General features: G+C 43.8%; 1 protein-coding gene across 1 annotated transcript in view; it reads right to left on the bottom strand.

Moving 5' to 3' along the window:
* Positions 1 to 14,756, bottom strand: part of TFDP2 (transcription factor Dp-2) — a 72,206-nt gene extending 57,450 nt beyond the window's left edge. Inside the window, exon 1 of the mRNA XM_075861235.1 lies at positions 14,599 to 14,756. The gene's annotated coding sequence lies outside the window, so the exon portion shown is untranslated. The remainder of the gene's footprint in view (positions 1 to 14,598) is intronic.
* Positions 14,757 to 23,788: the final 9,032 nt, after the last annotated feature.

Here is a 23,788-nt window from a genome sequence, read left to right as displayed (position 1 = left end):
GTAAAACACGCAGCAATTCCGCTACGTGTGGACAAGCCCTTACACAGCAATACATCTTCTGCGCTGTACGGTCACCGCCATTAAGTTGTACAAAAACCGTGGATGCAGACATATTAGCTTAATTCATACTTTGCAGAGACAGAACTAATAAATCACTGAACAGTTTCTTACTTTTGCAAGTTTTTATCAATTTGAAGGAAGAAAACAACTACAAGACTGGTAATATTTATTCATGAAGGTATATGCACGTATTTTCCAATGCTGCAGGGGAAAAAGTAGTATTACAAGGTGCCCATGAGGTTGGCGCTAAGGTCTCCATTTCATGTTTGAGAAGCACCTGGCCAGGAAAGGTTTGAAGTCCCTGGTTGCAAACATGAATGTTTCCATCCACTGACAACAAACAGTGATCTTGGAAACACAAAAACATTAGTGAGTAGCATAGCTTTTCATCATATAAATGTTCACATAATATCGTAAAAAAAAAACTTTAGGCACAGTTGCATAATGGCTGCATAGAGAATAGTTATTGCTGTACCCGACAGCCGGACACCCACGGGAAAAGGCAGACACGATATGTTACAGGTTTTTGCCTTCTCAATCTTTTCATACGGAGAGCACAAATGAGCGCGGTGGATACAATGGAGGCAGCGGTGGGGCTACATTTCTTGCTAGGCAGGCTGGTCAAGTAACAAAGCTGTTGGGTCCAACTAAACCCAGCACAACACCCACATTTTGAGCGCCAGTTTTGGCTGTAATTGGCTACTCCAGTTATACCTGCTGCTTTTTATGTGTTTGTCATAAATGATAGTAAAATATTTTACTGTAAAGGTTTACAAACAATGCAGAAAAAAATTGCAGCTAAACAGCACGTGAGAACCTTCTGAACAGATCTATTGACTGTTAGGCCTCATGCACACGGCATACTATGCGCAATTGTGGATAGCATAGAACGCATTCTATCCTATGGGTCAATGCACACGACCATGGTTTCCACGGTTTGTGCATTGCCCAGAGCCGGGAACACACAAAAATAAAGAACATGTCATTTTTCGGACCGCAATTGCAGTCCGGGCTCATTGAAATCAATGCACATCTTTTACGTGCATGGACCGTGATTGGCCGACAATCCGCGACCCATCCGTGCCGTAATTCCGGACCGTGCACATGGCTATGGTCACGTGCACGAAGCCTTACAGTTACTCGAGTGCTTGCATTAGGGGGTAGATGTATTCACACAGTGCGTTTTTACCACTATTTGCAGTGGCTTTGCAGTTTGTACGGAAACCGTGGCAAATCGTGGTAAAAACGCACCATGTCAATACATCCTAAGGCCCCACGCACACGACCGTAAAAAATCTCCGTAAGTGCGAACCGTAATATGGTCCGCAATTACGGCCACGGACACCTTTCCGTATCGCTACGGATAGGTGTCTGTGCCGTACAACTGAACCGCAAAAGATAGAACGGGTCCTGTGCTTGTATGGGAGCACAGGCCGAAAATGCGGCCGTGCCTGCAATCGCGGGCCGTGATTATGGGCACGGCCGTGTCCATGAGGGCTTAGGGTAGGGACAAATCTCATCCACACACAGCTTGAGAATCCTCTGTGAATTCAATGCGGAGGTAAAACCCGCAACACATAGGTGAATGTTGCAATTTTTGCGACAGAAAAGCTGCGATTTTGCGGCAAAAAATCCCACAATAGATCACAGTAAAAAAAAACAAAAAAACGCATGCCGTTTTCAGATGCATTTTTTCAATGCAGTTTTAACCATACCACAACGTCTGAATGGACCCGTTGGTGCATATTCTGTCACAGCTGCTCCATATCGCTAAAAATAAGGCTATGTTCACATGGCCTATTTCGCCCATATTTGTTCCGACGGAGCGTTTTTCGCTGCGTGTTTTTTTTACGCGTAAAAAAACGGCCGCGAAAAAGAAGTGCAGGACACTTCTTGGGACGTAAAAAACGCAGCAAAAAATTGCGAGTGGCACAAAAAACGTCTGAAAATCAGGAGCGGTTTTCTCTTGAAAACAGCTCCGTATTTTGAGACGTTTTTGACTCTGCGTGTGAACACACCCTTACACTTGGCTAAATTCTACAGAAAACTTCCAGCAGAGACTCCTACAACCTCCAGTTTCTTATATTCTCTCTACTATGTAATGTGCAGTACTAAAAAGAATACGAATCATGTAGTTATGTCACAATTGTCATTTTACGCAGACCTATATGGCTTTTATATATATATAACATCATGTTAAATGAAAACAATATTACAGTAATTGAAGGTGGGTGATCGGCCTCCCTAGAGTCACACCTAAAACCCATTTCCTGACATGCTGCAAGTTCCTGTACAACGTGCAAACCTAGGTGCAGGGTGCGGTGTAACATAGTGGCTCTTTTTATGCAAACCCTATACTAGAGAGTTCATGATTAAAGATTTCCTAATATATGCACTATATGGACAAAAGTATTGGGACACCTACACATTACACCTACAAGAGCTTTTATGACATCTCATAAATCCACAGGCATTATTATGGAGTTGGTCCCCACATTGCAGCCAAAACAGCTTTCAGGATACGAACACACACACACAGTGTTCAAGGTGGATACGCTACGTCAAGCTGCGCAGCGTTTCCACCGCAGCGTATCCACCCTGAACACCGCAGGGAATGCCGTTTCGAAAAATTGAACCACATTGTGCGCCGGAAAATTAAAAATTATTTTTTTTAAATTCATACTTACCCCCCCCCCCTCCCTCTTCTCTGCGGCCTCTTTGGTTGATGTTGCAGGCCATGTGACCACTGCAGCCTGTGATTGGCTGCAGCGGTCAAATGGGTTGAAACGTCATCCCAGGAGGCCGGACTGGAGAGCGGTGATTCCGCCGCAAAATGACGTAACACACCACTTTGTTGCGGGTTTGAGCACCCCATTGAATTCAATGTGGAAAACCCGCAACAGAAGAGCTGCGATTCTGCGGTTGAGGAAACCGCACGACAATTTGTGGGTTTTTTTCGGCTTCTTTTTTCCGCTGTGTGGGGACGAGATTTGTTAAAGTCTCACCCACACTGCTGCTACTGTAATGCTCTGCGGATTTTCCGCACTTCATTAGTTGCAGAAAATCCGCAGTGTTTACGCTGTGTGTTCGTACCCTCACTGTTGTGGGAAGGCTTTCTACAAGATATTGGAGTGTCTGTGGGAATCTTTGCCCATTCATCAAGAAGGGAATTTGTGAGGTCAGACACTGATGTTGGATGAGAAGTTTTGGCCCACAATCGCACACAATCTCTGCTCTCACTCATCCCAAAGGTGTTCGTTGGGGTTGAGGTCAGGGCTCAACTGGCTGTGCTGCCAGTCAAGTTCTTCCACACCAAACTCACCCAACCAGGTCTTTATGGCCCTCGCTTTCTGCACTGGGGCACAGTTATGCTGGAACAGAAAAGGGCCAAACCCCAAACTGTTCCCACAAAGTTGGAAGCTACAATTATCCATAATGTCTTGGAATGATTAATGAAGCATTAAGATTTCTCTTCACTGGAACGAAGGGATCTAGACCAACCCCTGAAGGGTAACCTTCTCCTGGCATTCACCAAACCCAGACTCCTCCGTCAGAATGTCAGATAAGCGTGATAGATCACTCCACAGAACACATTTCCACATCTCCAGAGTCCAGTGCCCGCGTGCTTTACACCACTCCATCCAGCGCTTGGCATTGGGCTCGGTGATGTAAGGCTTGCATGCAGGTGCTCGGCCATGGAAACTCATGCTATGACGCTCCCGGAGCACAGTGTTTGTGCGGATGTTAACGCCAGAGGAGGTTTGTGGCTCAGCAGTTATTGAGTCAGCAGAGCGTTGGCGACTTTTATGCACAATGCGTCTCAGCACTCGGCGACCCCGCTCTGCAACTTTACGTGGCCTGCCATTTTGTGGCGGAGTTGCTGTGGTTCCTAAATGCTTCCAATTTTCAAGAATATCACTCATAGCTTGATACGTTCTTTCCCTCCTGGATATTCCACGATCAGCTAGCTTGTTGCAATGGTGGCCTCCTATTAGGGTATGCTCCCACAGGCTGGATAACGCTGCAGATTTTCTGCAAAAGAAAATCTGCAGTGGAATCTCAAAAAAACCGCAGGTAGATCAGTCACAAAAATGTGCTGCAAATAGTGCGTTTCTGCTGCGCATTTTACTGTGGAAACGCAATATAGCTGCGGAAACCATTGTGGATTTTCCGCAATGGTTTCACCGGTGGATTGAGTGTGAAGAATTGATTGTAGAAAACGTTATAAGCACCTACGCTCTTCGTGGCTTTTCAGCTGCAGAAATGTGGTGCAAACCACAACAAAACTAAACTTGCATATTTTAGTGCTGAATTTATAAAAACCACTGCTGTTATCTACATTACAGCGCCGATCAGATTATGTAGCAGATAGGGCACTTATAATCTGGTGACAGAGCCTCTTTAAGATTATGACCCAAACATGCAGCATCTACGCACAGAACCCACTGCATAAATTGACATGCTGCGGATTTGAAAGCCGCAACGCAGAAGACTTTCCAAACAACTTTTCTGCGTTTTATTTTCTGCAGCGTGTGGCAGACATTCGCAGAAATCTCATCCACTTTGCTGCTACTGTAAATGCTGTGAAATTTCCCCACAGAATTCTATTACGGAAATTCTGCAGTGTTTACGCTATGTGTGAACCCAGCCTCATGCTCAAATTCAGTGAGCTCTTTAGAACGACCCATTCTTTCACAAGTGTTTGTAATGGCGACTGCATGGCTAGTGCTGGATTTTATATACCTGTGGCAATGGGACTAAAACACCTAAATTCAATGATTAAGGCTGGGTTCATACTATGCGTTTTTAACATGCATTTTTTGTTTTAATAAACCATGTCCCTCAATGGGGATTCATCAGCCAAAACAAAAAAAACCTATGAGGTGTCCCAATACATTTGTCCATATAGGGATACCAATATTTTTAGGAGCAGAAATTAAATCAGATAAAAAGAGAATGTGTGGTTTACAGCAGCCTGTATTGGAATGGCGCAAGCAGAGACGCTGTTGTGATAAGAACCAAAACAGCCACGGTGCTCTCTGCATTCACAGGACAGACACAGGCTGCCATAAATAGCGCCGTATACTGCAACAGCGCCCTCATTAAACAGCCAGGGAGTTTGATTTTCTGCCTGTTGCATACATCAGAGGTATTCTCCCCTCGAAGCAATGCGGCTCGGGGAAAATACCTCTGTAATACAGCATGTCATGGAGCATGCCACCATTTTTATTTTGTCAGAATCATATGGACAACGACAGAAAGGGAAATGTCTTTATGTGCAGATTTTGCTACGGATTTCACCCCTTCTATGTTGAAAAGGCTGCAATCCGCAGTGAACATTCAGAAAAGAATGAGCATGCTGCGGTTTTGAAAAATCTCTGCATGCCCTGATCTCTGTCCGGAAAATGATCAGCAGAATGTGGGTAAGATTTGTTTAAGGGTATGTTCACACACACACTATTTACGGACGTAATTCGGGCGTTTTTGCCCCAAATTACGTCCGAAATAGCGGCTCCAAAGCGTCGGCAAACATCTGCCCATTCATTTGAATGGGTCTTACGATGTTCTGTGCAGACGGTCATTTTTTTTACGCCCCGTTGTCAAAAGGCAGCGCGTAAAAAAGACGCCCGCGTCAAAGAAGTGCATGTCACTTCTTCAGACGTAAATGGAGCAGTTTTCCCATTGACTCCATGGAAAAACAGCTCCATTTACGTCCGTAATGGACGCAGCGAAATAGCACCTCAACATGCCATTACGGCTGAAATTACGGTGCCGTTTTCTCCTGAAAACAGCCCCGTAATTTCAGCTGTTACGGACGCTGCCGTGTGAACATACCCTAAATCTTATCCACACGGCTGAGACTGTATTTCGCTGCAGATTTTCCAGTACGGATAATCGGCATGGAAAACCTGCATCGTGTTTGGCCCATAGAATTCCACAGCAGATTCAGGTTGCAGTTTCTACAGCGGAAACGCAGAGGAAACGCAATAAAAACCGCTGGAAATCCGCAGGTGCACATATAATTTGCTATAGCAAATGTTTAACACTATATCCGCAGGTAAAACCGCGACAGAAAAACGCACTAAGGCCGGGATACAAAAAATACATGCAAAATCTGCAGAAAATCTGCACCGTGGGAACCCAGCCTAAGGCCACAGTGCAGATTTCATGTCGTTTTTGCGTGTATTTTTTAAGCCAAGAAAACCCACAACGGAACCTAAACAGAACAAATCTTTAACCCTTAATGACCGCTGATACGCCTTTTCACGGCGGTCATTATGGGGCTTTTTTCACGGCCCCATAATCAACCTCCTGCACGGGTCTCTCGTGTAGGCTGGAGCCGGGTCTCGGCTGTCTGATGACAGCCGGGCTCCTGCTCCAACGGTAGCAATCGAAGTTTACTTCGATCGCGACCGTTTAACCCCTGAAATGCCGCGGTCGTTAGCGACCGCTGTATTTGAGTTGTTTACAGAGGGAGTGAGCTCCCTCTGTCACCCATCGGCGGCCCGCAATTGCGGCCCTCCGATGAGGTGCCATGGCAGTCAGGGGGCCTAACAAAGGACCCCAGGTTTGCCCTGGCTATATACCTATTAGAGACGTGTCAGAGGCACGTCCTAATAGATGCATGTTAGTTTTAGGCTGGATTCACACGAGCATGTTACGTCCGTAATGGACGGAACGTACTTCGGCCGGAAGTCCCGGACTGAACACACTGCAGGGAGTCGGGCTCCTAGCATCATAGTTATGTACGACGCTAGGAGTCCCTGCCTCGCTGCGGGACAACTGTCCCGTACTGTAATCATGTTTTCAGTAAGGGAGAGTAGTTTCATGGAGGCAGGGACTCCTAGCGTCGTACATAACTATGATGCTAGGAGCCCGGCTCCCTGCACGGTGTTCGGTCCGGGACCTCCGGCCAAAATACGTTCCGTCACGTTACGTCCGTAATGGGTCGTGTGAATCCAGCCTTATACTGACAGGCAATAATGCTCTGGTATACGAAGAATACGATCGCAAAGTGAAGTCTCCATAGAAACTGAAAAAATAAGTAATGTGAAATAAAAATTAATAAGGTACACATTAAAAAAAATAAAGCAATTTTTTTGCCCCAAAAAAATGGTTTTATTTAGTAAAAAAAGTGTAAAAATAAAATAAAAACTACACATATATGGTATCCCCGCAATCGTAATGACCCAAAAAATAAAGTTATCATATTATTTAAACTGCACAAGTAGTAAAACGTAACAAAAACTATGCATATTTGGTATCGCCGTAATCGTACCGACCCATAGAATAAAGGTAGCATGTTATTTACGCTGCACAGTAAATAGGTGTAAATGTAAAATGCATAGAACAACGGCTAAATTGCTGGTTTTTTTATAGCCCCCCCCACCCCAAAAAAAAAAGTTAATAAAAAAAAATTCTAAATACTCCAAGACGGTGGCATTGAAAAATACAACTAATCCCACAAAAAAACAAGTCCTCATACAGACATGTCAACGTGAAAATAAAAAAGTTCGAGCTCTTCGAATATGACAATGGAAAAACGAAACAAATTGCTTGGTCATTAGGGCCCAGAATGCAAGTAGAGGGAAGAAAGGCCTTAGGGTATGTTCACACAGCCTATTTTAAACGCCCTGAAAAACGGCTAAAAATGCAGGGGCTGAACGCCTCCAAACATCCGCCCATTGATTCCAAAGGGAAAAACGGTGTTCCGTTCCCACGGGGAGTTTTTTTTACAAAAAAATGCTTCATAAAAACAAGTGCATGTCACTTCTTGAGGCATTTTTTGAGCCGTTTTTCATTGACTCAATAGAAAACCAGCTCCAAAAACGGCCGTAAAAAACGCCGCAAAAAACGCTAGTTGCTTAAAAAGCGGCTGAAAATCAGGGTCTGTTTTCCCTTGAAAACAGCTTCGTAATTTCAGACGTTTTTTTATTAAGCGTGTGAACATAGCCTTAGCAGTCTCCTCTCCTGGATCCAATTCTGCTTTTGGCTTAAAAAAATTATTGCAAAATCTGCACTGTGTAAGTAAGGCCTTAGGCCCATGCACACGACCGAATTTTCACCGATCCGTATCTCATCTGTATATACGGTACATATTGCATTCGTATTTGATCTATATATATATATATATATACACACACACATACACACACACGCAGTGAAGGAAATAAGTATTTGATCCCTTGCTGATTTTGTAAGTTTGCCCACTGTCAAAGACATGAACAGTCTAGAATTTTTAGGCTAGGTTAATTTGACCAGTGAGAGATAGAATATATATTTTTTAAAAAAACAGAAAATCACATAGTCAAAATTATGTATATTTATTTGCATTGTGCACAGAGAAATAAGTATTTGATCCCCTACCAACCATTAAGAGTTCAGCCTCCTCCAGACCAGTTACACGCTCCAAATCAACTTGGTGCCTGCATTAAAGACAGCTGTCTTACATGGTCACCTGTATAAAAGACTCCTGTCCACAGACTCAATTAATCAGTCTGACTCTAACCTCTACAACATGGGCAAGACCAAAGAGCTTTCTAAGGATGTCAGGGACAAGATCATAGACCTGCACAAGGCTGGAATGGGCTACAAAACCATAAGTAAGACGCTGGGTGAGAAGGAGACAACTGTTGGTGCAATAGTAAGAAAATGGAAGACATACAAAATGACTGTCAATCGACATCGATCTGGGGCTCCATGCAAAATCTCACCTCGTGGGGTATCCTTGATCCTGAGGAAGGTGAGAGCGCAGCCAAAAACTACACGGGGAAACTTGTTAATGATCTCAAGGCAGCTGGGACCACAGTCACCAAGAAAACCATTGGTAACACATTACGCCGTAATGGATTAAAATCCTGCAGTGCCCGCAAGGTCCCCCTGCTCAAGAAGGCACATGTACAGGCCCGTCTGAAGTTTGCAAATGAACATCTGGATGATTCTGAGAGTGATTGGGAGAAGGTGCTGTGGTCAGAGGAGACTAAAATTGAGCTCTTTGGCATTAACTCAACTCGCCGTGTTTGGAGGAAGAGAAATGCTGCCTATGACCCAAAGAACACCGTCCCCACTGTCAAGCATGGAGGTGGAAACATTATGTTTTGGGGGTGTTTCTCTGCTAAGGGCACAGGACTACTTCACCGCATCAATGGGAGAATGGATGGAGCCATGTACCGTCAAATCCTGAGTGACAACCTCCTTCCCTCCACCAGGACATTAAAAATGGCTCGTGGCTGGGTCTTCCAGCACGACAATGACCCGAAACATACAGCCAAGGCAACAAAGGAGTGGCTCAAAAAGAAGAACATTAAGGTCATGGAGTGGCCTAGCCAGTCTCTAGACCTTAATCCCATCGAAAACTTATGGAGGGAGCTGAAGATCCGAGTTGCCAAGCGACAGCCTCGAAATCTTAATGACTTACAGATGATCTGCAAAGAGGAGTGGGCCAAAATTCCATCGAACATGTGTGCAAACCTCATCATCAACTACAAAAAACGTCTGACTGCTGTGCTTGCCAACAAGGGTTTTGCCACCAAGTATTAAGTTTTGCCAAAGGGATCAAATACTTATTTCTCTGTGCACAATGCAAATAAAAATATATAATTTTGACAATGTGATTTTCTGGATTTTTTTTATATAATCTATCTCTCACTGGTAAAATTAACCTAGCCTAAAAATTCTAGACTGTTCATGTCTTTGACAGTGGGCAAACTTATAAAATCAGCAAGGGATCAAATACTTATTTCCTTCACTGTATATATAGATCTGTAAAAAAAAAAGAAAAAAAGAGGGAGGCTGCAAAGATGTCACCAACATGTTGCATAGCAAGTTGTCTGTAAATGCGGACAGTATACGGATGCACATCCGTAGCCATCCGTATTTACAGAAGCGTCCATAGGCTTCTATGGGAGAGTCTGTGCCGTAATTACGGACAAGAATAGGACAAGTTGTATAATTTTTTCAGCACGGATACCCATCAGTAAAAATACTGAAAGGCATCCGTGGCCAATAGAAATGAATGGGTCCGTAATCACGGATGAAACATGGTCGTGTGCATGGGGCCTTTAAGGCTGGATTTACACGACCGTGTGCGTTTTGCGCGCGCAAAAGGCACTTAACAGCTCCGTGTGTCATTACCATATGATGCATGGCTGCTTGATTTTCGTGCAGCTGCTATCATTATGACACTCTGTTTGTATGTTTGTAAACAGAAAAGCACGTGGTGCTTTTCTGTTTTCATCCATACTTTTTACGACTGTTGCGCGAATCACGCGCATCACACGGAAGTGCTTTCGTGTGCTGCGCGTGATTTTCACGCACCCATTGACTTCAATGGGTGCGTGATGCGCGAACAACGCACAAATATAGGACATCGTGAGTTTTACGCAGTGGACTCACGCTGCATGAAACTCACGGACAGTCTGCACGGCCCCATAGACTAACAAAGGTCAGTGCGAGGCGCGTGAAAATCATGCGCGTTGCACAGACGTATATCACGTTAGTCTAAATAAGCCCTAAGACTGTCACAATTGTTCTTTAGTTCTCCATCTTCTGTTCAACGAAGTTCCAGCATAGAAACATCAAGTTTTCTAGAGACATGAAGATCATCTACCTGTTCCACACCCTTTCTTAGCACAAATTACCCATCCCTCTGAATATTCAAAATAATTATTACCTTTCCTTTAAAGAGGCTCTGTCACCAGATTTTGCAACCCCGATCTGCTATTGCAGCAGATCGGCGCTGCAATGTAGATTACAGTAACGTTTTTATTTTTTTTTAAAACGAGCATTTTTGGCCAAGTTATGACCATTTTTGTATTTATGCAAATGAGGCTTGCAAAAGTCCAAGTGGGCGTGTTTAAAGTAAAAGTCCAAGTGGGCGTGTATTATGTGCGTACATCGGGGCGTTTTTACTACTTTTACTAGCTGGGCGTTCTGACGAGAAGTATCATCCACTTCTCTTCAGAACGCCCAGCTTCTGGCAGTGCAGACACAGCGTGTTCTCGAGAGATCACACTGTGACGTCACTCACTTCCTGCCCCATGTCCTGCATCGTGTCGGCCACATCGGCACCAGAGGCTACAGTTGATTCTGCAGCAGCATCAGCGTTTGCAGGTAAGTAGCTACATCGACTTACCTGCAAACGCCGATGCTGCTGCAGAATCATCTGTAGCCTCTGGTGCCGATGTGTCCTCGCTCGTCTGACACGATGCAGGACCTGTGAGTGACGTCACAGCGTGATCTCTCGAGAACACGGCTGTGTCTGCACTGCCAGAAGCTGGGCGTTCTGAAGAGAAGTGGATGATACTTCTCGTCAGAACGCCCAGCTAGTAAAAGTAGTAAAATCGCCCCGATGTACGCACATAATACACGCCCACTTGGACTTTTACTTTAAACACGCCCACTTGGACTTTTGCAAGCCTCATTTGCATAAATACAAAAATGGTCATAACTTGGCCAAAAATGCTCGTTTTTTAAAAATAAAAACGTTACTGTAATCTACATTGCAGCGCCTATCTGCTGCAATAGCAGATAGGGGTTGCAAAATATGGTGACAGAGCCTCTTTAAGCTCCGCTTCATGTATAATATTAACAAGTAAAAACAGGTTCAGTTGTGATTTCATAGTCACCCCCAGGTGGAGTTGCCACAAGTGGGCAGTGTCACCACACAAGTTGCCATGCGGCTCCGTTATGAGACTATGCAGGAAATTGTCCCAGGTCCTGACAGGACAGAACATTATTGGAATAAGTAGCGAGAGAGGGTGCTGCTATAAAACGTCCTTCTTCTGCCCCAAAATGGGGTCCATCTGATGCTCCGACTTCAGAAACAGGAACTTGATGCGACTACATTGCTGGGATTTATCCAGATTGACACCATTATACACCTGTAGCAAAAGATGGTTTCAAATATCTCAGTTCTATTCAGAAATAGGTCACATGACCCCGCGCCAGTTTATATTTCAGCATGTCAGGAGCCGGCATGATGTAAACCAGTCTTGTTCTCATTTATCAAAGAGGCCTCTGACAAAAAAAAACAACCCTTTGTATTACTATAGATACAAACAATCTGACTTCAGGCACTTACAATCTTATCTGCTACGAAGCCCCAGATTGGAGCCATTTTCCAAATTATATTAGGGAATTGCACCATGAGCAATTTCCTAATATATGATGTTACTACAAGAATTTCTCCCATACAAGCGGGAACGATGACGATAAAACAGGGCAGCCGTTATCATTGGTCGTTGGCAATGTGCCAACTTGCACTGTGCCAGCCCCTGTGAGAATGTCATTCACAGAATACAGACTACCATAAACAGCAGCTGTCAATTGCATCTGCAGTAAAGCGCCAAATCTGCGCTTCGCTATAGTCAAAATCCCTCCCACTACTAAAAGGAGAGATTGCGATATTAGAATAGGAGAATCGCACATAAAACAGCTCCCTAGTAGAACAGGTTTAGCGGCGCAAAACTTGCATCTGTGGTGACCACCTAATCCCTTCTTAAAATTCATTAAAACAAAAATGACCAGTGATTTCATGTGTGGGCCAGTGCAAAATATATTATCCGTTACATTCTTTACTTTGCATATAAATTATAGTATGGAATGACGAGGAGTTTATTTCTCTGATCAGAGGATAAATCTTCATGTCTATACCTAGCTGATATGTAGGATATATAATGGACAATATCTGTATACGACGTTATACTATATAGACCCGTGACGTCATTAAACATTCTCACTGCAGCCAATTACACAGCACATCACACCCACACTCATGTTCCAACCATCATTACAGCCTTCCCCAATCAGTGGCGGCCAGCGTAGTGTGTGGCAGGGATAGAAGTGGGTCTGATCCTGAAGACCGGTGGAATGTCCCCTCCTCCCCAGCAGCGGACAATACTGTCCTCCCTATTAGCATACAGCTGACACTTGCCTCTTTTCACAGTGACTGTCCCACTGAGCTGCATGTGGTCCCAAGAGACAGTCTGACCCAGGAAGCATGGAACAAATGGGGACCTTACACCCCCTCCCCACACTTGTGTAACCCTTTCACTGCCAGAGTGCTGCTCTGTAGCAGTGAATGGGTTAACCTTATGGGGAAAAAAAAAAGTGCAAGATATACATATGTGTCTGTCTGAGGGCATGGCATACGTCTAGGAATATATGTGTGGGTGTGTTATTTTACATATCTACGTATGCACGTCATAAGTGCGAAACGAATATATATATATACATACATACATACATACACACACACACACACACACACACTATATATATTTATATTATTTTTTTTACAAAAATTCTATATTTTTTTGGGGTGAATATAGAACTATACAGATATATTTCTAAAAGTTTGTGCGCACACTCTAAAAACCCGCTTAGGCTTTATTCCCATCTGCGTTGGAGGCTCCGTCGCAGATCCGTCCGAAAAATACCAAAAAGAATAGCGCAGCATTGCGGCTCTAGTGTTTCCAGTAAAACCACGGACATCTCATCGGAACCACTTAAAGTCAATGGGTTCCGTCGGCCGTCACTGGTGTCCATCGCGCAACAAAATCGGGGCTTCTGGTATTTCCGTTGTTCCATTGCTCCGACGGAGCAGAACTTAAAAACGGACGCAGATCTGAACCCAGCCATAGGTAAATTGGCTTCCAATTGAATCAGCCCTAGTGTTTGTATATTAGATAGTGTGCTCAGTAGGATACAATACTGATGTGATATACATCGCTACAGAATAGGTTGCCGCTATATAAAGAATAAAACGTAAATAGTGAGTTTAGGTATTTATACATTAGTTTTCCAATTATGTGATCTCCTTAGGACTTATCACATAGATGATATCATTACTATGCCCTGCACATTGGGAACGTTGTAATCTCACAGGACACCAGGCTAGATATAGAGCCCAATTCAGAAGGGAAAAGTGAAAGTTACCAAGGCATTCAAAAGATATACATAGGCCATTTTCCATGATCACATGACTAAGCCCTGGCTGCACACATGTAATATACTATATATTGGCCAGGCCATGCTGTCATTGCAGAAAGTGAAGAAAGGGCTTCCCTTGCACACAGCAGCCATACATGCTGCAGACTCCCCACCACTCTGATGCTTACAGAAGTTTTATCAACTATGGTGCATGGGGGGGCATCGCCCCAGGGTGAGACCCCTGCAGACCTGCCTCATACACTGCACAGCCTGGACAACTTCTACACAGTAAACCCCACATTACTGCAAGCAACCATGAGTAATGTCACCAGCACCCCAACATGACCAGAAGTAATGGCTTCATGCACAATCATGTTTCCATAGAAGCTACTACCCCCTATAGAGAACAGTGCAAATACAAGAAGACTGCAATGAGTGAATTACTGAAATATTTAGGATATAAAAGCAGAGGATCACCCTCCCCCCTTCTCCAGAGCATGCTGCAGGAAATTAGTGCATTGTGCTGCCTCATAGGCTGAGAAGGAGCACAGACTGGGGGGCTGGGGAGCATGTGGGGTGCAGGGGGCCCTTCCTCTAAGCACTTACCTGCACACAGGACACGACTGGCTCACTATTCTCAGCTCACTACTACAGTCACTCTTTGTTACCATACCCTGAAAACTTGAAAATGAGGCAGGCGTGAGTAGTCGAGCGCCGAGCTCATCCAACGCAGCAGTCACAGAGCTGGGCTGGCAGCTGCAATACATTCCAGTCAGTACACAGTGAGACGCGGTGGAGGAGGTTTCTCTTCATGCGTGAGGTTCTCGGCTTGTCTGGTCCCTCTGCTGTTGCAGCTTGGGATAAGCTTCATTTATGTATCACATGTTGAGATTTATAGAAATGGTGATCTGGATCCAGCAGCTCTTATTCTACAGAGTTACAACTTACATGAACTCCTTCCTGCTGCAGCAATTTTTTTGGTTTTTAATTTAGTTTTTTTCCGCCTCACTTTCCAAAAGCCGTAACTTTATTTTTCCGTCGATATCGCCATATGAGCGCTTGTTTTTTGCGGGAGGAGTTGTCGTTTTTCACGGCACTATTTATTGTACCATATAATGCACTGGAAAAAAAAATCTTTGTGGGGTGGAATGGGAAAAAAACTGATTCCTCCATTGTTTTTTGCGTTTGGTGTTCACCAACACAACATGTTAAGTTTACTCTGTGGGTCGATGGAATGAATTTTTTTTTTTTTATGTTTTACTACTTTCACAAGGGAAAAACTAATTGTTAAAAAAAAGAAATAGTTTGGTGTCACCCCATTCTGAGAGCCATTACGTTTTTCTTTTTCCATCGATTGAGCGGTGTGAGGGCTAATGTTTTGCAGGGCGAGCTGTAGCTTTTGTTAGTGCCATTTTGGGGTATAAGACTTTTTGTTCACATTTGTTCACATTGTGGGAAACGAGGTGGCAAAAAAAATCGGCGGTTTAAATATTTTTTTTTACACTGTAAAATAATGTAATACTGTTAGGGTATGTGCACACACACTAATTATGTCCGTAATTGACGGACGTATTTCGGCCGCAAGTACCGGACCGAACACTAGGAGTCCCTGCCTCGCTGCAGGACAACTGTCCCGTACTGAAAACATGATTACAGTACGGGACAGTTGTCCTGCAGCGAGGCAGGGACTCCTAGCATCGTACATAAGTATGATGCTAGGAGCCCGGCTCCCTGCACTGTGTTCGGTCCGGGACTTGTGGCCGAAATACGTCCGTCAACTACAGACGTAATTAGTGTGTGTGCACATACCCTAACAGTTCAGACTTTTACAGATGCAGCGATAACAGTTTTGTTTTTTGTTTGGTTTTTTTTCTTTGTTTTTGTGGGAAAGGGGAATTATTTTACTTAACCCCTTCCCCCTGCTTGCATTCTGGGCCCTAATGTCCAAGCCATTTTTTACATTTTTCCATTGTCACATTCGAAGAGCTGTAACTTTTTTATTTTTGCGTTGGCATAGCTGTATAAGGTCTTGTTTTTTGCGGGACGACTTGCAGTTTTTATTGGTACCATTTGAGAGTAGATGCGACTTTTTGATCACTTTTTATCACATTTTTTTAAAGTCAGGATTAACAGAAAACAGCAATTTTTCCATTGTTTTTAATTTTATTTTTTACGGCGTTCACAGTGCGGGTTAAATAATGTAACAGCTTTATAGTCGGGGTCGTTACGGACGCGGCTATACCAAATATGTGTAACTTTTTTGCTTTATTGTAGGTTTTTTTAATCGTAAAGCATTTTGTAAGGGGAAAAAGTGCGTTTTTCATTTTTTTTGTTTCACTTTTTTTTTTTTTATTAACTTTATTAAACTTTTTTACTTTTTTACTAGTCCCACTAGGGGACTTCACTATCCTCCGATCGCTATTATAATACACTGCAATACTTTTGTATTGCAGTGTATTACTGCCTGTCCGTTTAAAACGGACAGGCATCTGCTAGGTCATGCCTGTGGCATGATCTAGCAGGCTTTCGCTCCAGGCAGACCTGGGGGTCTTTATTAGACCCCCGGCTGCCATAGAAGACACAGACACTCGGCGATTTTATCGCCGGGTGTCAGTGAGATGAGAGGGAGCTCCCTCCCTCTCTCCAAAACCATTCAGATGCGGTGCACGCTATTGTGCACCGCATCTGAAGGGTTAAACGGGTGAGATCGATACTAATATCGATCTCACCCGGCAGAGCAGGGACGCCCTCAGCTGCCTCTGGCAGCCGAGAGCAGGGAGATTTCACGGCTCCCTGCTCTGTTTACTTTATTCTACAGCAGCGACGTAGAATAGCGGCGCTCTAGAATAAAGCCCACTAATGACCGCCGTAAAAAGACGTATCGGCGGTCATTAAGGGGTTAAAGAGACTCTGTCACCACATTATAAGTGCCCTGTCTCCTACATAAGGAGATGGGCGCTATAATGTAGGTGACAGCAGTGCTTTTTATTAAAAAAAACGATCTATTTTTACCACTTTATTAGCGATTTTAGATTTATGCTAATGAGTTGCTTAATGCCCAAGTGGGCGTATTTTTACTTTAGACCAAGTGGGCGTTGTACAGGGGAGTGTATGACGCTGACCAATCAGCGTCCTGCACTCCTCTCCATTCATTTAAATGACAGGTTACAACGAGATTACGCGTCCTCTGCTGTAACTACCACAGACAGAGTAACGAAGTGCAGAGATTGTGAATAGACATCCCGTGGAATGTCTATTCACTGTCTAAACACTTCAGTAACGTTAATGTGTTAGTATAAGACAGCACATAGTGATCTAAAAGGATCCCTATGCGCTGTGTAAATGAATGGAGAGGAGTGCATGATGCTGATTGGTCAGAGTCATACACTCCTCTGTACAACGCCCACTTGGTCTAAAGTAAAAATACGCCCACTTGGGCATTAAGCAACTCATTAGCATAAATCTAAAATCGCTAATAAAGGGGTGAAAATAGATTGTTTTTTTAAATAAAAAGCATTACTGTCACCTACATTACAGCGCCGATCAGATTATGTAGGAGACAGGGCACTTATAATGTGGTGACAGAGCCTCTTTAATGTTTTTTATACAGAAAAAAAATAACTGATTTTTATTTTTATTTTTTATTAGTCTCGCTAGGAGATCTATAATTGGTCAATATATAATTAGAATTGGACCCGTGCACGATACTGTTTGGGCGACACACGGTTTCCACACCAACAGTACCACCCAGAATGCAGGAGCGGCTCTCCACGCTCGATGTTACTTCGGCGGGAGAGTATAACTGGAGGGACTCTTTAAGCTCTGCCTCTGGCAAGGTTTAATAGGAGCAGGAAGATAGCAGACCTGAGGGCCTTCAATAGGCCCCCAGGCTGCCATGACAGCCATTGGAACCCCATGGTCACGGGTGGGGGTGGGGGGGTCGGCGATGGGCTGTCAGAGGAACTGCCCCCCTATTTTTCTAATGGCTTAGATGCCATAGTCGCTATTGAACGTGGCATCTATGGGCTTAGACCAGCTGGATCACAGTTATCCTCTATCCGGCTCATTGCAGTGAGGTGTTGACCTTAACATACAGCTGACAACCACATCTTATGGAGCGGGCACTGCCCGTGAGCCCGCTCCATACTTCCCAGCCATGTACTGTATATACGGCGGATGTCGGGAAGGGTTTAAATGGAATTATTTAAAAGTCGACTGCTTTATTTTTTTTGTATTAACAAAATGATTGCTAATGCCTCAGATAAATATATGCTGTCTCAGTACACTGGGGAAAATGAGTGCAAGAAAAACTGGAGCATTTGCACAAAGTAACCAATCAGATTCCAGCTCTCACTTTTCAGAGGGCCTTTGAATGTAAATGCAGCAAACTTGGTTGCAATCTGCAACTTTTACCTTCCACTCATTGTGATAAACTTGCCAGTAGGTGTTCATAGGCTGTATGGCTTGAAGATGAGTGTTGGGTATATTCACGCGGCCTATTTTCAGCCCTGAAAAACGGCTGAAGATACAGGGGCTGAATGGCTCCAAACATCTGCCCATTGATTTCAATGGGAAAAACAGCGTTTCGTTCTGACGGGTTGTTTTTTTACGCGGCCGTTTGAAAAAACGGTGCGTAAAAAGAAGTGCATGTCACTTCTTGAGCTGTGTTTGGAGCCGGTTTTCATTGAGTCAATAGAAAAACGTCCGGAAAAAACGCTTGATGCTTTAAAAACAACTGAAAGTCAGAGGCTGTTTTCCCTTGAAAACAGCTCCGTATTTTACAGTCGTTTTTAGTTTGCCGTGTGAACATACCCTTAAGGTCTCTTTCACATGGCAGTATTTTTGTCAGCATTTTGCTTCAGTATTTGGAAGCCAAAACCAGGAGTGGGACCAAATCATGGAAGAGGTGCAAATCTTTCCATTATACTCTTTTCTGTTTGTTTCACTCCTGGTTTTAGCTTCCAAATACAGATACAACACACTGATCTAAATTCGCTCATGTGAAGGTGGCCTTAAAGAGACTCTGTCACCACATTATAAGTGCCCTGTCTCCTATATAAGGAGATGGGCGCTGTAATGTAGGTGACAGTAATGCTTTTTATTTAAAAAAAACAATCTTTTTTCACAAAGTTAGGAGCGATTTTGGTTTATGCTAATGAGCTTTCTTAATGACCAAGTGGGCGTACTTTTACTTTCGACCAAGTGGGCGTTGTACAGAGGAGTGCATGACGCTGACCAATCGGCATCATGCACTCCTCTCCATTCATTTACACTGCACTAGCGATATAGATATATCGCTATGTGCAGCCTCATACACAAACCCTAACATTACTACAGTGTCCTGATAATGAATACACATGAAATCCAGCCTGGACGTCATGTGTACTCAGAATCCTGACACTTCTGACTCTTTTTTTGTGAGATTCCGGCAAGTGAAACCAAATCTCGCGAGATCACGGAGCTAAACGAGATTTGGTTTCACTTGCCGGAATCTCACAAAAAAAGATTCAGAAGTGTCAGGATTCTGAGTACACATGACGTCCAGGCTGGATTTCATGTGTATTCATTATCAGGACACTGTAGTAATGTTAGGGTTTGTGTATGAGGCTGTACATAGCGATATATCTATATCACTAGTGCAGTGTAAATGAATGGAGAGGAGTGCATGATGCCGATTGGTCAGCGTCATGCACTCCTCTGTACAACGCTCACTTGGTCGAAAGTAAAAGTACGCCCACTTGGGCATTAAGAAAGCTCATTAGCATAAACTTAAATCGCTCCTAACGTTGTGAAAAAAGATCGTTTTTTTAAATAAAAAGCATTACTGTCACCTACATTACAGCGCCCATCTCCTTATATAGGAGACAGGGCACTTATAATGTGGTGACAGAGTCTCTTTAAGGTGTACTAGCATGTGTTAACGGTGATGCAGCTGTTAGAGGTTATCCCACCTTAGGCATTTATGACAAATCCACAAGATATGCCATAAATGTCTGATAGATGCCGGTCCTAGCTCTGGGACCCGCACCTATATCAAGAACAGGGGTCAGACGCCCACCGTTTTGTCAGGTTCGGTATCCGCAAAATTCAGGCGGGGGCTAGTAGAGAGAGGGTCGTGCGTGTGCGGCTCTCTCCATTCTATTCAAAGGGACTTAAAGCGGCTCTGTCACCAGATTATAAATGCCCCATCTCCTACATAATCTGATCGGCGCTGTAATGTAGATAACAGTGGTTTTTATTTTTAAAAACTATAGGTTTTTTTTAGCAAGTTATGAGCAATTTTAGATTTTTCTAATTCGTTTCTCCATGCCCAACTGGGCGTTTTTTAACTTTTGACCAAGTGGGCGTTTTAAAGAGAAGTGTATGACGCTGACCAATCGGCATAATACACTTCTCTCCATTCATGTCCATTTGTACTCGGCACAGCGTAATCTCGCGAGATCACGCTGTGCTGTCACACCCACATTAACTTTACTGAAGTGTCTTGAGAGTGAATAGACATCACCTCCAGCCAGGATGCGATGTCTATTCACAATCCCGATACTTCGGTAAAGTTTGTGTGGACTTAATCACAGCACAGCGTGAATGACAGCTCAGCGTGATCTCGCGAGATCACACTGTGCTGTGTGAGTAAGTCCCACAAAAACTTGACCGAAGTGTCGGGAGTGTGAATAGACATTGCGTCCTGGCTGGAGGTAGTGTCTATTCACTCTCAAGACACTTCAGTAAAGTTAATGTGGGTGTATGTGACAGCACAGCGTGATCTCGTGAGATCACGCTGTGCTGAGTACAAATGGACATGAATGGAGAGAAGTGTATGACGCTGATTGGTCAGCGTCATACACTCCTCTCTACAACCAATATATAAGCTCCAATAGCAGTTATGTTAAAGGCTGAGTGATCTTTTTGAAACCAACATTCCCCCATAATTTACCCTGCAGGCAGCTCCATAACTATATAAACCATACCATACTCCTCTACAACGCCCACTTGGTCAAAAGTTAAAAAACTCCCAGTTGGGCATTAAGAAACTAATTAGCATAAATCTAACATTACTCATTACTTTAACTTGCTAAAAAATAATAATTTTTCACAATACAAAAAAAAAAACACTTAGCAACTTTACAGCGCAGATCAGATTATGTAAGAGATAGGGCACTTATAATGTGGTGACATAGCCTCTTTAAGGAAACAGCCGAGCAAGCGCTGCTCCGCTGTTTCCAACCATACAACAGAATGGAGAGAGCCGTGCGCACGTATGACCCTCTCTCTCCGCTAGTTTCCGCCTGAATTCTGCGGCCGCTGCACTAGGTGAAGCGGAGTTCAGGAGACCGCTGTTCTCAATATAGGTGTGTCCCAGAGCTGGGACACTAATCTATCAGACATTTATGGCATATCCTGTGGATTTGCCATAAATGTCTAATATGGGAAACCTCTTTGAGTATAGATGGGTTTAACGTGGTTTGCCACTTTTTCTAGCGTTTATAGGAAATTCTTAGAACTGTTTGTATGGAAAACCACACAGCAGTAGCAGATGTAACATGGTTTTTACGTGCGGTTTGTATGATGCTGTTTGTTTTTTTTAGTTGTGGATAATGAGGAAAAAACATGAGTAAACGATAAAAATAACACTTGGGATAGGGAATACTGCAAGTTTTTTTTATTAAATCCTGTTCATTACAATGTAAAGCTGGCCTTAAAGGAACAGTGTCATCACAAATTATTTTTTTATATGTTAAAGATGTTAGTGCTTTATTAAAAACGTTTATATTCATTTGTGTGTTTGTGTTTTACTTTTTCTTATTTTTACACTTTTTCTTCCCTATGGGGGCTGCCATTTTTTTTCCATTTCTGTCTGTGTCGATTAACGACACATACAGACATGGAATACGGCAGCCACAGTCCCATAGGGACTGCGAACGGCTCCCGTCCCATTGACTTCCGTGTACGGCGTCTGTGTGGGAACTGCGCATGCGCCGCTCCCACACAGTCCAATTCGAAATTGGCGCCGTCCGGCGCCATTTTCCTGTGGACCGGAAGTCGCGGCCGGACAGTAATATTACTACTTCCGGTCGCGGCTTCCGGATTTGTGCACTTGGACCAGCGGCAGCAAACGGAGCGGACGGGCCGGAGGGAGCCGCGGCGGCAGGAGCAGGTAAGAGATTTCAATGTATGTTCGTGTTTGTGTGTGTTTACTACTGTATGTAAACCTACTACACTGTGTGTTAGCTCAAAAAATGGCGACACACAGTGTAGGAGGTTACACCGTTCAAACCCCTCGTTTATCCCGGCACTAGCCAGGATAAAGGAGGGGGGGATGCTGAGAGCTCACTAGAGCGAGGGCTTTTAACCCAATGTTGCAATGCTGCAATTTTGGGAATAGCTCCATCTAGTGACCAAAAATGGGTAGTATTATAAATTTAGAATTAATTTATAATATTTCCTGACTCGTGAAAAAAATAAAAAAAATTTGAACAATGTTTAATCACCCACACACTAAATGTTTAATTTTTAAAAAAAAAACATGTTTTTCTGGCAACACATTCCCTTTAAAGGGGTTTTCCGATCAGAGACATTTGGGTGTCATAAATGTCCGATAGATGCGGGTCCCACCTCTTGGACACGCACCTATCTCTAGAACGGGGCCCCATAAACCCAGTTCTACCGCTCTGTTGTGGCTGAAGGATGTGATTCCTGGCCATGAATTATGGAATCGGCTAAGCTGTTTGCATAACTCCCATAGTAGTGAATGGTAGTTACAGAAGCAGCGTAGCTGTTTCTGTAACTACCATTCAGTTCTATGGGACTTACGTAAACAGAGTAGCGAGCTACGCTGTTTCCGTAATTGATGATTGGAAATCACATGATTCAGCCACAACACAGAGCAGTTGAACAGGGTTTAGGGGGCCCCGTTCTAGATCTAGGACTAGATCCTGTGGATATGTCATAAATGTCTCTGATGGGAAACCCCTTTAAACATAAGATAGCAGGTGATAAATAAGGTGAGAGCACGATAAGTGGCCACGCCTGGCACCACTGATCTCGGAGAAACAATAGGATCAGATTGGCTGAAATTCAATCCGTCTGATCTTTGTTTACCCCCATGGCAGATGGTGCACGGATTTCTAGTCATTATAGAGGTGATTATCGACAGGATCTATTAACAAAAATATTATGTTATGGCCAGCTTAAAGCATCACTATTGATTCAGGTAAAAGCTTTAGAATAAGATGTCATATGTGTGTATGTGAGGAATAACTATTTCTGTCCATTATTTTTTACCAGTTTAGGCCCCATGCACACGAACGTAAAAACGCCCGTAATTACGGCCAGTAATTACAGGCCCATAGACGTCTATTGGCCACGGGTACCTCCCCGTATGCTTACGGGAAGGTGCCCGTGCCGTTCAAAAATATAGAACATGTCCTATTTCAGGCTGTAATAACGGCACGGGCAGGCCCATAGAAGTCTATGGGGCTCCCGTAATTACGGGTGACTACGTGTGTGCACCCGTAATTACAGGAGTGTTGCTAGGCGACGTCAGGGGATAGTCACTGTCCAGGGTGCTGAAAGAGTTAAACGATCAGCAGTAACTCTTTCAGAACCCTGAACAGTGACTACCGATCACAATATAGATCAACCTGTAAAAAAAATAGAAGTTCATACTTACCCAGAACTCCCTGCTTCTTCCTCCAGTCCGGCCGACCCAGGATGACGTTTCAGCCCATGTGACCGCTGCAGCCAAGCCAATCACAGGCTGCAGCGGTCACATGGACTGCCGCGTCATCCAGGGAGG

Source organism: Rhinoderma darwinii, chromosome 4 (genome assembly GCF_050947455.1).
Source record: "Rhinoderma darwinii isolate aRhiDar2 chromosome 4, aRhiDar2.hap1, whole genome shotgun sequence".
Classification (NCBI taxonomy): domain Eukaryota; kingdom Metazoa; phylum Chordata; class Amphibia; order Anura; family Rhinodermatidae; genus Rhinoderma; species Rhinoderma darwinii.
The sequence above is the reverse complement of the archived record's forward strand: the minus strand, read 5'-3'. Positions and strand labels throughout refer to the sequence as shown.